This window comes from Canis lupus, chromosome 30 (assembly GCF_011100685.1).
Source record: "Canis lupus familiaris isolate Mischka breed German Shepherd chromosome 30, alternate assembly UU_Cfam_GSD_1.0, whole genome shotgun sequence".
NCBI classification, from domain to species: domain Eukaryota; kingdom Metazoa; phylum Chordata; class Mammalia; order Carnivora; family Canidae; genus Canis; species Canis lupus.
In genome coordinates this window covers 17,309,163-17,323,288 of record NC_049251.1, presented here as the reverse complement: position 1 = coordinate 17,323,288, position 14,126 = coordinate 17,309,163, and positions in this window count along the sequence as shown.

The following is a 14,126-nucleotide window of genomic DNA, read 5'->3' as shown; positions in this document are numbered from 1 at the left end:
AGCTGATTCCTGGGAAACTGAGCAGGAACCTCAAGTTAGATAGAAACCCCGAAGAGAGGCGAGTGTGGGCTTGCAGGGACTGGGACCAGCTAGGGAAGACAGCATTCAAAAGATGGTTTTGCAATTGTCCAATTAATGTAATAATTATTTTCCTTCCCCTACACTTCTCCAAATCCAGATCAGTTCTTCTGAACCACCTCTCACATTGGTCCCCTCCTTTCCACCTTGAGGGGAAGTTACCTGGATCTGGAGCTAGTCTCTCTTTTAGGCTCTGCCCATTTCAATCCACCTTTCCCATCACCACTGCCTAAAGCACAGCTCTGATCATATGAATTCCCTGTTTAAAAACCTTCAGTGTCCCTACCCCTGATTCCATACCTTCACTTTCAAGGTTTTTTTAATCTGTCTCCAACCTAGTTTTCTACCAAATTTAGGCTGGCTCAATCAAGGCATGCTAGGACTAAAATGATACATAATCTGGGGGCCAGAAGAGAAAAGGAGAAAGATAACTAGTGTCCTACCCAATGGCATTCAATCTAGAGCTTGGAGACAATGCTGTGTGGGGTCCTGGGGATGTTCAAACTGGAGTGGATGCTTCACCTGCACCTAGGTGCTGGGATCTAGCCCTCAGGGCAATAAACATGGCACATCTTAGGCAAAGGATCTGAGCCTCTGCCGCAGCTAAGCAGTTTAGAAGTCAAGGCACTGCTCGAGGACCAGTTGGAAGTCCAGAGTCTAGGAGATGGAGGCAAAATTCCAACCTCTCTGGGCAAAGCAACATGATAGGGGAGGGGGGAGAGAAAACAGCAATGCTGTCATCCCAGGTTTAAGGCAGCAATATTAATTCTGGACTCTGAAGGCAGAACCTCGGCTGTTTCTTTTTCTGTTCCCTGGCTTCAGGTGAGAATCTTGCAGATATTCCTTGCTTAATTGGGTTAACACACCTCACTAGCCTCACCTCCTTTTGTAGAAGGTGCCAGGTCCTTTGAAAGTTCTCTGCATCACCTGGCCAATTGGAATTCTCATAGCCAAGACAGAAGGCAGATGGCTTGTGTTTTGGTCCTAAATCTCCATCTTAGGCATTGAGTAGAATGCTTATTATTGCATGAAAAACTTTTTTTCAGATTCTCCTGGAGATTTAGGAATAACGAGTCTTAATGTCATTTGGCCAATGGACATTCTTTTTCCATTTTAAAGAAGTGAAACTCCCTCCAGGAACATGAAATGAATAGTCTACCATGAGGTGAGAAAGTAGAAGCCTACCACTGTCTCAGTTCCTTGACTACTCCTAGCAGCTTCTATGTAAGCATCTCAAGGATCCCATTCTGAATTGATTCTTTTTATTATTAATAGCTAACATTTACTGAGTGCTTACTATGTGCCAGGCACTATGCAAATGGAAACACATTGCCTCACTCCCAGGTGGCTCCTGGGAAACTTAGTAGGAAATGTGAAGCCAATAGAAACTCTGAGGAGTTAGGGCTCACATAGCCTGGGGCCAGCCAGAGAAGATGGCCTTTAAAAGATGACCTCAGTGTCACACACCTGCTGTCTGCCCTCCACTCACCCACTAGTGGGCCTGAAGTTCAGTGGTGGGGAAGGGGCATGGTGGAGGGATGTGAAGGCTGTCCATGTTAGGCCCTCACCAGCTTCTGCTTGGTCTGGCTGCATGAGTGTGTGTAGGATATTGGAGCACTGGAAGAGAGCGCTCCCCCCCTCCTCCCTGCCAGCAACTCCAGCCCCCTGAGGGTCAATGCTAAAATGCCTTCAATTGGGGATAAACTTTCATTCTTTAATTCACTGGAAAAAGGCTTAAACTACAAATTGCTCTTGAGAAGGTAAAAGGGTTGCCTCCCATTTATAAGAAGAGGTGAATGATGACTCAGGAAAGTTTTCTGACAGAGGCTAGGGAGGATGCCCAGGAATCCTATCCTGGCTGTCTGAGGAGAATGGGGAGAAAATGGGGGCACACAGTGCGCAGCTAAGAGTTTTGCAGGCAAACCTGCCCTCAAAGCGTTGCATAAGGTCCCTAAGTACCCACCCAGCTAGAGAAAGGATGGTGGTTTGCAGCCTTATGTGGGAAGAAGCCAAGAAAGATGACAAGCAGAACCAAGTTCACACCCCTGTTGATGAGAGCACAACTCTTGGAACATGGAGCCTGGAACAGGGCTCCGGAACAGGGGCACCCTGGGAAAGTGGCTCCATGCCCAGAACTGTCCCATCCAGAGAACTGCACAAGCAGTGACCTGGTCACCTACTCATCCAGGAGCCTTATTTTCCTAAACTCATGATTTGAGAAAGAAATTCTTTGAAAACGTTTTTAGAAATGTGTATGAAGTCTAACAAGGCATTTGAAAAATAGACATGTGTATTTAGTAAAAGCATAAAATAAATGCCCTTCATTGACAAAAAAAAAAAAAAAAAAAAAAAAAAAAAGACACTAGGTAAGTGGGACTGTCCCAGATAATTTCAGTATTCTCATTGTCAGAGATCTATCTGTACCCCCAGATCCCCCTGCTTCCACTAAAAATGTAGAAATGTAGGTAACCAAAAACTCTTATTCTATATATAGCAGTAAACTCATTTCAGAATAACTCCTCTGGCTTAGTTCACCTTCCATTTCTCTTGGTAGTGCAAGAAGGAAGCTGGAATATGTGTGTGTGTGTGTGTGTGTGTGTGTGTGTGTGTGTGTGTATATGCTGGGGAATGCGGCTATTAACCACCATATTACAGATCTCTTTGCCATGTTCAAGGTTGGCAGGGAAGGCCGGGAGATTGCAGGACCCTCTCATCAACAGTGGGCAGATGGTACGCTAACTGGAGGGCCAGCTGGGAGGGCAAACGGCTCAGCAATCTTCTATCTTAACTTAAACAAACAATCAACACCAGGGATTCACAAAACACAGTTGAGAGCCCCATTGGAGGGGCAAAGCAAAGACCAGGCCTAGGGCAGAGAGGTAGCTGTCACCACTGAAAGTAGTGAGTTTAACAGGAAGTGAGCTGTTGGGCCAGGGGTTCACATCAAGGCCTCTGTTTCCAGGCAGTGGGGTATAAGGTGAAGGCAGAGTGTGGGGAATAAAAGCAGAGGAACAGGCTGAGGGGAGAAGGGAACTTGCACTGTCTAGTGGGCTGCAGGAGCATACGACAGAGCAAGGAGGCAGAGCTGGAGCACTCACTAGACAGCTGGCCCAGAACCAGGAAAAGAGGTCGGGTGTAGTGTAGGGCCCCTTGGTACCCAGTGGTAAAGAATCTAAGTTTCAGCAGGAGAATCCCAGGGGTATGGGATGGTGGAGAATCTGTTACTTGAGTAGCAGCTATGGAACACTACAAATCAGCTCTGGGGCAATGAGAACCAAATTAGACTGCTGGGGGTGGGCAGTGAGTTGGTACCACAGAGATGTGGCTGCTTGAATGAGAATTCTTCGGAAGACATGACTGGTCTGGGAATGGGGCAAGATTGACTGGTCAGATACCTCAGTTATCAGGATCTAAAGAAAACCACGGAAGGTAAGGGCTGGGGGGCATGAGGCAAAGAGTAAACCATTTCATTCTTTCAAAAATCACTGCCCAACCACTGAGTGGTATAGGTATCAGCAGCCCAGGGGTAGGAAGATGTCCTTACTCTTGAGAGGTTCATGAATTTTTAGGGGAGATAGGCTGGGGAAAATAGACTCCAGTGCCTTAAGATTATTTGTCAAATACACGGTGCTTTTAATTATTATATGAAAGCAGCTATTATTTACATTTTGCTCCAATAATATTCATTAGCTTACATGTATCAAATCTAGTCAACCACCGACTGTTTCCCTGAGGCACTAACTTTTTAACATTCCATCTTAAATTCACACCCCACCTCCCAAGATGCACATACTTTGGAATTTCCTGTTACCAATAAAATCAACTGGTTTCCTGGACCTGCTTTGGGTTGGACAACAAGAAGATGGTGCTTCTGTTTCTTTTAATATAGCTTTAGCCCTGAATCACTGAAGAAAATCAGGAGCCTGTTTAATATTACTTTGGTAGTTTTAACTGAATGACTAGGGGGAAAGAGGGTGCCATTTGAGAGTAGGGTGGAGACCTGGCCAGGGTAGACTCGGGGTAAAGGTATTTGGGGTTCTGTGTAGGAACAGATCTTTCTGCAGAGCTGTGATACCAACGTCTGAACTACAGCTGCCTGAGAACCTGAGAGGAGGCTCACAGCATCCTCAAGGAACCAGCAGTAGAAGAAGCCCCAAGTCCACGTGGGCTCAGTTTTTCCTGGTTGACTCAAAACAGACCTGCCCTAATTTGCCAAAGAACATGCCACATCAGGGTTCACCCTGCTTTACCGTGCCTCTTGGAAACCATCAATCAGTTGCAGGCTGCCTTTCTTCTTGGCCAAAAAGTGTTGTTTTTCCTTCATCTTTAAAGAACATATTTTCCATTACTTTGATTGGGATTAGTCTAGGGGACTGGGAAGGACAGGATGGGTAAGGAAAGAAAGACTGATAAATTTTCTTGCTCATCCCAAAGGTCTATGTTTTGCTTGGAGTGGGTGTCACTTGGATGAGTTATGGGTGGGGGGAACACAAGAGTAGCAAGCCCCACTCTTGTCCATCCTGCCTGCTATCAATGGCACCCAATGGATGGAAATGATAGGTAGGATGAATGGATGAATTGAAAGCGTTCCCTGCTGGAATCCTCCTCAGCAAGACTGGAACAGGACCTCCTGTCCCCTCTAGAGGCCTCCTAGAGGGATATTCTGAATCTGCCACAGCTTACCTCTCTCAAGATGTCAGGGGCATGAGGTGTCAACTTCTTGCTTGTGCATCAGCCAATGCTATCTCCTGTGCATATATCCTTGCTTTTTATTTTCTTCTGGGTGATTTTCATCAATCTTCCACTGATTGCCTGCTCTCTGTTTATAAATCAACAAATTCCCTGAAGAATGAAAACAGTTGGGAAACCCTGAATGGGGTAGGGAGGAGACAATGATGTTTGGAGCACACACAGCATGAAAACATTTGCTCTGCTTGGGAGGATTCCCTTAAGCTATCAAAGGACTGGGAAATACAGATAGAAAACCTGCTCTTTCTCCTTGAGGAAAATTCCCTTAAGCTATCAAGGCCTGGGACCCCTTATACAGTGGGCTTTGGACATACTCGCTGTAATCAGGGCACACTTGGCCTCAAAATGTGATGTGCTGAATGAAATAAGAAGCACTTTGTATTGTATCCTGCTGGTTGAAGGTTGTGGTTCAGACAGGAATCAACCTTTGAAGGAAGAAAAAAAAAAAAAACCTCCCAACAAAACAAGTGCCTGAAGACAGAGCAGTTAGTTTAGTGTTTCTTGGCCTTTATCTTAGCCCGCCTCATTGAAAGATGTGTATCTGTCCTAGGCTTGAACAATGGTGTACAGAGGGGTGGGAGGCAGGGTGCTTACCCGCAGGTGAGAGGCAGCTGGTGGGATGTACAGGTAGAGAGGAGACAGAGATAGATTCAGAGGTGGGTCAGAGAAGAGACAGGAGGACAGACACTAGTTCTGTGAGAATTTTGCTCAGTTTAACTGTACTTTGGTGAAACAATATTGCTGGTATTTCAATTAGTAACTCCCCAATTTTTTCTCTGGAGGATTAGAAGATTTCAGAGTCAGTAGGTTACTATGGAATTTGTTCAGTGTGGATACTAATGTATGCACCTTGTGGGGGGCACATCACTTTAAGTACGAGAGGACCCTTACCTTCTGTTTGCTTCCACGTTTCCCCCACCACATCATATTCTTCTCATTTCCCATCCCTCTCCCCAGCCTTTTCTCATTCAGTAAACTACCCAATAGATGGGTATAATTAATACCTATAAGCTGTCAAAGGCAGTGACTATATGGGTAAATTATTAATTTAGGATCAAACTGAGCCAGACAATGTATGAGAAGAACATTGTGGTTCTTTGTTCAAGTGAAGCAGTAAGACTGGAATGTGCGGTGCTGCCCATTAGGCTGTACTCTTTCGTTACGTTATCCCACAAACTGCAGTCCAAGAGCCCCCTGCCTTGAATGAATGTTGGACACATGTGCTTGCTCTGGAGTAAGCAGTTGGTTGATGGGTTCTTTGTTGTGGTCTTCAACATATCAGAGCAAAGTATCTCAAAGGCCTTCCTGGTAGAAGGTTCCTGTACCTCCCAGGAATGGCAAGCTAGCTACCAGAGTATTGGTATGACCACAACATTGGGAATTTAGTGTGGGTGGAAGTCATATTTTCTATGGCAGGGGTGGAAAAGAAGAGAGCAGGGAGAGAAAGGGATGTTCCAGCATGAGGGAAGGGACAGAGTTGTTACAGGTAAATTTTCCTGGATAGCTGGATCACGTCTATTGCTGGTGACAGGTGCAAGAGCAAATCTTTCCCGAGTACCCAAGTGATACACTGTGTCTGGCCTTGCTCTTTAGGTAATCATTAGAGAACTGGTGGGTGTTCATGTGAACAGTTGTCCACCCCACAAAGCTGGGATGCAATCTGGAAGGGGGAGCAAGATGTTTAGAGGAATTTTTGCTGAGTAGGGCTATGATGATGTGCCAAAAGGGGAGGATGAAATGTGATGTCTTAAGGTCTCCATCACTGCAAGGAGGAGGCAAGACCATAAATGGGGGGAGAGGGGGGAGATGTGCAGGGGGCGCAATCAGGAAAGGGAACTATAACCACGTGTCTTGAGGTCTGTGCGCCATTGACCCAGGCCTCTGTGTCTCAAGGTCTTAGCATGCCAGAAGTCCCTAAGGGCTATAATGAAGACTTTTGAGTACAGAGAGGCAATCATGATAGCACAGGGCAAGCTTGGTAGCCATACCTCTGGCCAGGCTGAGCAGCTGTCTCCTGAGACAGCAGACCTTCTGCCGCTTCACCTCATCCTCCCAAAGGTACCCCAGAGTTCAAATTGAGGCGGTTGTGCTTTGCTGCCCTCGCTGCCTAAACACTACTCTTTAATGGCTGGGCTGGGTGGCTGGAGGCGCCTTTTCCAGGGCAGGCCTCCCTCTGCTGCCCCCTGGTGTCCTTGCTTATAAGAGTAGCTTTCTGCCTAATAACTTCGAGCATCTGGCAAGGTAAAGTTGCTTGGAAGAAGCAACCTTGTTTAGCGCTGGTCAAGCTTCTACTAGTTGCATGCAGAGGTCTGCCTTGAGAGACACTGAGCACTTGAAGCAGCCTCCATCCCTACGTAGCAGGTCATGCTTCTCTTTAGGCCTCTTCTGGAATTTCCTGAAGAAATATGAACAGAGTTGCAGGCCTTCCCAGGATTGAGGTGGATCCCACCTACCTCCTAGCTAAAGGGGGACCTGTGTAAGCCTTTTCTAGAAATGGTGTCTTGGCTTTTCCTCCAGGACAGGCAAGTCCTGGAGGAGCTACTAGCCATTGGGCAGTAGGCAGTGGATGGCATCAGAATTTTTGAGCGCTCAGGAGTAGGATTGGGACACTGGTTTCTGCAACAAAAGGTACCAGTGGTGGCAGCCACTTCTGCAGAGAATGACTTGGGGCTTGATGTCTCTCAGTGTATCTCCTGATTTGGAGGCAGGAGCCCACTGTTCTGAGCCCCCAGCTGCTCCCCCCCTAATTCCTGAAATTGGGAGATGGAGCTTGCACGGGCTGGGCAGCTTCCCAGCAGAGGTGGGATCAGGGTGTAGGGACTCTGTGGTTCCACGTACCTGAGATAACTAGTCTGCCATACTGCAGGACCAGACCACACTCCTTGGTACAGTTATATGCATGCAAAAAATCTCCTTTCAAAGCTTCAAGTTGGGACATTTGGCAAAACCCTTATGGATCCAAGCCTATTTCCTTCAGCCACACAGTGTTGACAACTGCGTGGATCCTTCATAGACAACTACATTTCCCCACCTCCACCCAGGTAGGTGAGTGCCTGGAGCCTGCAAGGACTGGGTATCCAGAATGGTGCTTCCTCATTGGCAAAGAAGGTGGGGAGCTTCATATCTCAGAGGGAAGCTAAGAATCCAAAGCCAATGGCCACAAGGCAGGGGAGAACCAAAGAGTAGAAAGACTACAATGGATGGATAAGAAGGATGGGCTTTTATTTTTGGATTGAAGTGTAAAATACAAATGTCTACAGAATATGCTCCTTTGGAGAGAACCAGGCACATGGAATACAGGGCCAAGTAATAGTTCAACCCCCTCAGGTCCATCCCTTTTCCCGTTTTTATCCTTTGACTTGAATTTACAAAAACATTTGATTGTGTTCTAAATGCAAAAGCCCTGTACAAGGTACTTGGAACCAGGAAAAGGAAAAGTATAAGGTGGCTTCTGCCTCAGGGAACATACAGTCGAGTTCATGACCTCTTTCCCCCTTAGCCTCCTCCTCATTCTTATTCTTTTAAACTAGCATTTCCTAAATACTGATTATATATTTGGACATTTTTATTTCTCTTGCTTCTTTCCACCCATAATTCCTCTAATCTCAGATCCCCTTCCTCTCTGCTTCCATTTCTCTCTCAAAAAAAAAATAGGCAATAAAGAGAAATTTGGGGGATTAGAAGAAGAAAAAAGACTTAAAGAGAAAATATATGCTTAGTTAGTACACCTGAGTTTATTCTATGACACTCAAATGTTCTGTATCCATGTCACTTGCAGCTTGGGCTGGGGAAAATGAGCACTTCATTTCCTCCTGTAATGAACTTCTGCTGAGCATTAGCCTCTTTCCATTTGCACAGGCTGTTAATATTTTTTTAACTGCTATATATTCCTAAATAAATTCAGGCTGGTTGTGGGTCTTACATCTACTCTGTAAATGAGTGATGGTATGATCTCATCTGACAGTTACCAGAGCTAAAGAGTGAGAGAGCCAGACCTGTCTGCTCTCCTACCCGGTGTGTCCACCCCAGCCCACAGCCCTCACTCCACCTTCTCCCATACAGTGTTTGTATCACAATCAAGCCAAAGGGATGAAGTCTTCTATGATGACAAGCATTTTGGAGGCTAGTAAAGGGGAAAAATTTCTAGGATCCTAGGTATTCTTTTACCTCTTATCTTGTTTTTTAATTTGCTTGCTTGCTTGCTTCTCACCTAAGATGAGACCACAGAGACCCATGAACGATGGAAGGGGGAGAGACAGGATGTGGACGAGGGGCTGTGTTATGGAGTCATACAGTAAAGGGTTGTGTCCAGCTTTAACTGACTCCTAAACATATCCCATCCTACCTATTAAGAAGTTTGGAAGGGGGCAGCCCAGGTGGCTCAGCGGTTTAGCTCTGCCTTCAGTCCAGGGCGTGATCCTGGAGTCCCGGGATCGACTCCCACATCGGGCTCCCGGCATGGAGCCTGCTTCTCCCTCTGCCTGTGTCTCTGCCTCTCTCTCTCTCTCTCTCTCTCTGTCTCTGTCTCTCTCATGAAAAAATAAATAAAATCTTAAAAAAAAAAGTTTGGAAGGCCACCATTTCTTTAGAATGGAATTTAAAAGAATTTAAAGGTCTTTCATTTTTTAAAAAAATAGTCCTAAAAAGTCAATGTCCTTGGGAGGGGTAACACTTAGGTGACAGTTTGTGGGGACAGAGGCTTTGTGGGACAGCCACCACTAAGGGGAAGAGGAAGAACCCCAAAGCCAAACCTTACAGACTTAACCAGTGGTATGTACTCCTATCTCCGGATTAGTGCTGTGTCTGAGTACAGGGGAGATGATAAAAAGCAGATTTGTGTCTGAGCCCCCTCCTCATGGCCCATGCACACCTGGACCTGAAACACTGACAAGTTGTTCAAACATGAAAACATCTGGCTGGAGGCTAAGATCACTTCAGATTTTCACCCTATATTTTCCTAATCTCCCTTTTGGAATAGACTAAAGTGGTTCTACAATTCCCACATGTTTTCATACTCTAAACTGCGCTCAAGTTTGCCTGGGACAGGCATGTGTGTATATGTGAATCTATATTCCCTGAATGTGTCCAGGACCCCCACAGGGAGTCAAAGTTTCCGAGAGCCTCATGACGATACACCTCCTTCACAGGGAATCTGTGGCATTACTCTCTGCCCATGAGAGCGTACGCACAGATCCTTTCTCCTCCTCATGGTCGGTTTTCTATTTGCGATTAGTAATTGGCTTCTCTTGGTACGTTACGATCTATTACAGAAGCCAAACATTCAGAGGGCCAGCTGAAATGACAAAATTTGGTTATAATTTATGTTGGCCCCTGACATATATATTTTTTTTAATGATTTGGTCTCTAAGCAACTGATCTCTTAGCAACAAGAAGCACCTTTATAAAAGATGGCACACAAAGAGTGATTGCCAGAAAAGCCACCCGGTTCTTAAACAGCAGCGCATCATTAGCAAAACTCACCATCTTCAAGAGTCCAAAAACTAGAAGTGACCAGCAGACCCAGGTAACCTTGATATTTGCACATTTTCCTGAAAAAGAAAAAAAAAAAAACTCATGAAACTATTGAAGAGAACAAAATTCTTTGAAATATGTGCATTTTTTGAGATCTTATTAGTTGGTTTTGGCTAACTTTTAATAGAATGTGTTCTATTAAATAACTGCTTCTTGATTTTGTTATACAACTTGGACATAAATTTTGTGATCAGAAAACAGTTCACTCAGAATATTTCATTGACATGAGGATGGAAGGGGGGAGCAATCTATTCTTTTCAGAGTTTATTTCTGTAGGTTTTCATTTGAAGGGAAAAAAATCCACGCTGTGGCAAAATAGGAGCGTGCCGAATGTCACCTTGAGTGGTGTGCACTGCTAGGGGGTTGTGTGTATTTCCCCTCCCTGGCTATTTTTAAACTGCTAAAATATTTAAAGAATAGCAAAATTATGTTACCTCCAAACTTCAGCATTTTAATGCAGTTGTCAATTCCAGTGGCAAGTGATGGTCTTTTGTTGCAAATATTCAAGGACTGGTTTTTCTTTTCTCTCACAGCACAAAAGCAAGCATTTTTCTATTTGTTTTCCTTGCTGTTAGGAAAAGTTTCATTCTAAAACTAAAAATAGGAGAGATTCCAGCCATCTGTACCTTGTTTGTTTTTTCAGGTACCCAGGAGTTAAAGATTTAACTAAATGTCTTTCTAGAAAATTGGAGCTGGAGATGAGGAACAATTGTTTTTCATCTGTATCCCTTTGATTAGGACGCAGAATTATGAACCTACTGGGGGTACTCATGGGGTAGAAAATGGGGACGTTTTGTGAGAGTGAAATAAAAATCTCCCCGATTGAGCTTGGCAACATTACACAGAGACATCACAGATCCAAGCAAACAGACTTCAGAAAATTTCAGTTTCAATAAACACAAGTTAGGATGGTGATACTTTGTTTTTTATGAGAATTGCATGTGCCACTTTAAATTGGGAGGCTAGCTGAAATAAATCTTTAGAACCAGAGGGGACAGGGTATGCTGTCATCTTCTGAGAATCAGAAAATGGGATACTTTGTCTCAAAAACAGAGCTTGGCAATGGGTCCAGAATCAGGACAACCCCAGAAAATTGGGACTTGTTAATCTTCTGCTGAGAAAAGTCTCTTTATGATTACACTTGATTTAAAAGGCTGCTCATGACTTGTATTTCTGTTATTGCTAACAACTTCAGACAGAAAGAATTCCTTCTTGGTGGTTGTTTTGCTTGGAAGTTAGCAACTTGAGTATGTTAAGCTGAATTGCGGAAACTCTTTTTAAAGCAATGTAATACAAAAGAACGGAGAAAAACGTATAGCTTTGTCACTCAGAACTAACGATTGTATGTACCTGTAGCGTGATCATTATTGTAGAAACATGTTTGTGGCTTTAAGGAACTTGGGTAAATAACCAGAAGATATGGCTTTTGTTGGCTGTGTCTGAATACATTTCCAGTTTTAGGTATACCTAGGTCTCCTAAATATGAAGGGGAATTAAAATAAGCAAAGGTATGGTAACTGCAAGTGGCAGCTAAGTCATTGCAGTGTTCTTGAAGATTTTTCAAATCCAGACCCTTTATCTTTTGAGGTTTGTGTCATCTATGTTTTGTCTACGCATAAGGAAACAAAGAGCGCCGGCGGCACTGTAGAGCTTGTCATTTTGGCTGTCTTAACGAGCCATCTGATGAAGACGGACAAACGATGGCAGGATTTAAAATCTGCAATGAAATCCTCTGACTAGACTGGCCATTACAAACGAAGCCAACTCCTCCTGCTCTGTCGGGATTAGTTACTTCTGAGATAAACACACACACACACACACACACACACGATCTCAGTATAAATCATAAATCGGGAAATCAAAAGTCTCTCCATTAGTGAAGGCTTCTTAGGAAAAAAACGGCAGTTTTAACTTCATGAATGAGAATTTCCATCATAAACCTTATTTGGTGTCTAAAACTCCTAGACAAAACTTGATGGCTCTTTTCCTTCACACCTTGCCTGGGATGGGGTTGGTAGGGGTGAGGGTTTATTGGGGGGAGGGAGGGTGACAGTAGGCAAACCCATTCCCAAACACTCGTGCTGCATGGGAGATCCATGCTGCAAACAAATCTGTCTACTCTGGACACCTGAATACCTGAATTGAAATGATTAGGCAGGAACTTGGTCAATTACTACTTTTAGAAGAAAAATTTTAGCCTTCCTAAATGAATCATACTGGGGATAATTTGGTCTTTCTCTAGTGAGAAGAAAGCAAGGAAAAAAAAAAAAAAACCTCTGGAGCAGCCACTGTGAGCTAGGCACTTTGTAACGTGCAGTTCTGTTTAATCCTTAAAGCAGTGGTGCAAAGACACCAGCATCTCTATTTTACAAATGCGTAAACCAGGTTCATCAGCTTGCTGATATGCTACCTAAACAGTGAATGGGCACGCTGGGCTTTAAAGCCAGGCCTGGTCTGACGCCCCACCCCCCACCCCCAAGCCTCTGCACTTTCCTTGTGCCACAATGGCACCAGCAATTATTTTAAGCCGATATTTAAGTAGTCTGTAGTCTTAGTGAAGCAAAAGCTCTGAGTAGTTGGGCTGGCAGTGGAGATTCAGGTAACTTTTCACAGAAGAGACTCCTTAATGCCTGGTTCTGTTGACTGAGGTGACTCAGATACTGCATTTTCAATGTCTGCCACAGGCTCTGAACTGGAGGTGAGCACTCACCTGGGCTGCGGCAGTGGAGTGGTGGCCACTGGGCATGTCGCCATTCCTTGCCATGATGCACATCCCAAATGAAGTGGGATGTAGGACTCCTTGAGGTACATTTTCTGTGAGGACAGAGCCTGAGATGGGGCTCTCGGTGGGGCATCCCCACACCACAACAGTTAGGGACTGCACAGATAGAGAGGAAGCCAAACCAAGATCCTGAATGGGTCAAGCAACCTGCCACCAAGTTAAGGTGGCAGAGAAGAGGACCCAGGTGTGGCTGGAGCCAGGCAGAGGGGTGCGGGGGTGTGTGAAATCATGCTCTAGAAAGCAGAGCTTTGCCCCAAGGACCTTGCTTCAAAATTACAAGATGACAGCGCCCTGTCCCCTCTGGTTCTAAAGCCTCTGGCTTATGCTGTAGCCCCTTCTTCAAGTTTCCCTAACAAAGGGATCAGTCTTAGAGAGATAAATCTTCTCTGAATCAGATTTTGGGTAGAAGTTTTGTAAAAGAATTCAGCCATGACTAGCCCCGAAACACAGCACCCTACACATCCCCATTTCTGTTGATCCTTGTATCAATCAGCTCAGAGACCAACACTATCTTGCCCAAAGGCAGAGAGTTTGTACAGATGGGACTCGAACTCAGGTCTTTTGATTAAAAACCCTGTGGCTCTTTCCTACAACTGGAAAATATGATGGTATTTATAGGCAGGCACATAACAGATTCTAAGTTGTTATATGGATCCAGAAAGGTTTGGAGCTGAAGGTGATATGACCTGAATGCATCCCTGGAGAAGGGACTAAACACATCAATAGGTATAAGAGGCAACCTTCCACTTCTTTTTCCAATCCCTCTCTGCTGGAGTATGCCTAAAGGGAATCCCTCCAACCATAAGTCAGAAGACTGGTGCACAGCTTAGGAAGTCTGAAAAGAATGCATAGTGATAGGTTTTATTTTTGTACAAAAAATAATACTTTTTGTGCAAAAGTATCCCAAGTAATGCACATGCCTCTATTTCCCTGGGTTCTTACACGCAATAAGACATGCATACACTCTTTGAGCTCCTGCCTTATG